We start from the raw sequence: 3,576 nt of genomic DNA on the forward strand, positions 1-3,576 counted from the left end.
CTACAGAATCCCCCTTGGGGATCCTAAGAGACACAGTGGCCGATCCTCAGAGTCTCGACACACGCCTCTCTCTGTCATGACCAAGCTGCAGTCGCGTACCATGTGTACCGGCCACGCGAGCGCCCGCGGGGATGGTGGGAACCTGTACGAGCTGTAATGGTGTAGACTACAGTCCCCTAGAGGTAGGGTGGTAACCCCTCTAGTAACATGGCACGATCGAGAGCCTCCATCCTTTTGTCGGGTCGTCGTGGCTCGGTCGGTATGGGCGCCGACCACCATGCGGCTGGTCAGGGGTTCGATTCCCCGCCGGGACGACTTCAAGTTTGAAGTTCGTTTCCGGAAGTTTAGTGGGGCAGTTGATGCAGGCTGTCAAGAGATGATGTTGTGTTGAGTTACTTTCTCTTAGTTGCGACTCTCCGTTCCGTAAAAAGAACCTAACCCATTTGGGAGAGACCTACAGAATCCCCCCTTGGGGATCCTAAGAGACACAGTGGCCGATCCTCAGAGTCTCGACACACGCCTCTCTCTGTCATGACCAAGCTGCAGTCGCGTACCATGTGTACCGGCCACGCGAGCGCCCGCGGGGATGGTGGGAACCTGTACGAGCTGTAATGGTGTAGACTACAGTCCCCTAGAGGTAGGGTGGTAACCCCTCTAGTAACATGGCACGATCGAGAGCCTCCATCCTTTTGTCGGGTCGTCGTGGCTCGGTCGGTATGGGCGCCGACCACCATGCGGCTGGTCAGGGGTTCGATTCCCCGCCGGGACGACTTCAAGTTTGAAGTTCGTTTCCGGAAGTTTAGTGGGGCAGTTGATGCAGGCTGTCAAGAGATGATGTTGTGTTGAGTTACTTTCTCTTAGTTGCGACTCTCCGTTCCGTAAAAAGAACCTAACCCATTTGGGAGAGACCTACAGAATCCTTGGTTGTGGTTCCTAAGAGGCACAGTGGCCGATCCTCGAAGACTCGACAAACGCCTCTCTCTGTCATGACCAAGCTGCAGTCGCGTACCGTGTGTACCGGCCACGCGAGCGCCCGCGGGGATGGTGGAACCTGTACGAGCTGTAATGGTGTAGACTACAGTCCCCTAGAGGTAGGGTGGTAACCCCTCTAGTAACATGGCACGATCGAGAGCCTCCATCCTTTTGTCGGGTCGTCGTGGCTCGGTCGGTATGGGCGCCGACCACCATGCGGCTGGTCAGGGGTTCGATTCCCCGCCGGGACGACTTCAAGTTTGAAGTTCGTTTCCGGAAGTTTAGTGGGGCAGTTGATGCAGGCTGTCAAGAGATGATGTTGTGTTGAGTTACTTTCTCTTAGTTGCGACTCTCCGTTCCGTAAAAAGAACCTAACCCATTTGGGAGAGACCTACAGAATCCCCCCTTGGGATCCTAAGAGACACAGTGGCCGATCCTCAGAGTCTCGACACACGCCTCTCTCTGTCATGACCAAGCTGCAGTCGCGTACCATGTGTACCGGCCACGCGAGCGCCCGCGGGGATGGTGGGAACCTGTACGAGCTGTAATGGTGTAGACTACAGTCCCCTAGAGGTAGGGTGGTAACCCCTCTAGTAACATGGCACGATCGAGAGCCTCCATCCTTTTGTCGGGTCGTCGTGGCTCGGTCGGTATGGGCGCCGACCACCATGCGGCTGGTCAGGGGTTCGATTCCCCGCCGGGACGACTTCAAGTTTGAAGTTCGTTTCCGGAAGTTTAGTGGGGCAGTTGATGCAGGCTGTCAAGAGATGATGTTGTGTTGAGTTACTTTCTCTTAGTTGCGACTCTCCGTTCCGTAAAAAGAACCTAACCCATTTGGGAGAGACCTACAGAATCCCCCTTGGGATCCTAAGAGACACAGTGGCCGATCCTCAGAGTCTCGACACACGCCTCTCTCTGTCATGACCAAGCTGCAGTCGCGTACCATGTGTACCGGCCACGCGAGCGCCCGCGGGGATGGTGGGAACCTGTACGAGCTGTAATGGTGTAGACTACAGTCCCCTAGAGGTAGGGTGGTAACCCCTCTAGTAACATGGCACGATCGAGAGCCTCCATCCTTTTGTCGGGTCGTCGTGGCTCGGTCGGTATGGGCGCCGACCACCATGCGGCTGGTCAGGGGGTCGATTCCCCGCCGGGACGACTTCAAGTTTGAAGTTCGTTTCCGGAAGTTTAGTGGGGCAGTTGATGCAGGCTGTCAAGAGATGATGTTGTGTTGAGTTACTTTCTCTTAGTTGCGACTCTCCGTTCCGTAAAAAGAACCTAACCCATTTGGGAGAGACCTACAGAATCCCCCCTTGGGGATCCTAAGAGACACAGTGGCCGATCCTCAGAGTCTCGACACACGCCTCTCTCTGTCATGACCAAGCTGCAGTCGCGTACCATGTGTACCGGCCACGCGAGCGCCCGCGGGGATGGTGGGAACCTGTACGAGCTGTAATGGTGTAGACTACAGTCCCCTAGAGGTAGGGTGGTAACCCCTCTAGTAACATGGCACGATCGAGAGCCTCCATCCTTTTGTCGGGTCGTCGTGGCTCGGTCGGTATGGGCGCCGACCACCATGCGGCTGGTCAGGGGTTCGATTCCCCGCCGGGACGACTTCAAGTTTGAAGTTCGTTTCCGGAAGTTTAGTGGGGCAGTTGATGCAGGCTGTCAAGAGATGATGTTGTGTTGAGTTACTTTCTCTTAGTTGCGACTCTCCGTTCCGTAAAAAGAACCTAACCCATTTGGGAGAGACCTACAGAATCCCCCCTTGGCGATCCTAAGAGACACAGTGGCCGATCCTCAGAGTCTCGACACACGCCTCTCTCTGTCTTGACCAAGCTGCAGTCGCGTACCATGTGTACGCCACGCGAGCGCTCGCGGGCATGTTGGTAACCTGTACGAGCTGTAATGGTGTAGACTACAGTCCCTAGAGGTAGGGTGGTAAACCCCTCTAGTAACATGGCACGATCGAGAGCCTCCATCCTTTTGTCGGGTCGTCGTGGCTCGGTCGGTATGGGCGCCGACGCCGACCACCATGCGGCTGGTCAGGGGTTCGATTCCCCGCCGGGACGACTTCAAGTTTGAAGTTCGTTTCCGGAAGTTTAGTGGGGCAGTTGATGCAGGCTGTCAAGAGATGATGTTGTGTTGAGTTACTTTCTCTTAGTTGCGACTCTCCGTTCCGTAAAAAGAACCTAACCCATTTGGGAGAGACCTACAGAATCCCCCTGGGGATCCTAAGAGACACAGTGGCCGATCCTCAGAGTCTCGACACACGCCTCTCTCTGTCATGACCAAGCTGCAGTCGCGTACCATGTGTACCGGCCACGCGAGCGCCCGCGGGGATGGTGGGAACCTGTACGAGCTGTAATGGTGTAGACTACAGTCCCCTAGAGGTAGGGTGGTAACCCCTCTAGTAACATGGCACGATCGAGAGCCTCCATCCTTTTGTCGGGTCGTCGTGGCTCGGTCGTATGGGCTCCGACCACCATTCTCCTGGTCTGGGGTTCGATTCCCCGCCGGGTCGACTTCAAGTTTGAAGTTCGTTTCCGGTAGTTTAGTGGGGCAGTTGATGCAGGCTGTCAAGAGCTGATGTGTTGAGTTACT

The sequence above is a fragment of the Penaeus japonicus genome, unplaced genomic scaffold (assembly GCF_977035675.1).
Source record: "Penaeus japonicus unplaced genomic scaffold, GWHDUDI00000001_assembly GWHDUDI00000015, whole genome shotgun sequence".
Taxonomy (NCBI): Eukaryota; Metazoa; Arthropoda; class Malacostraca; order Decapoda; family Penaeidae; genus Penaeus; species Penaeus japonicus.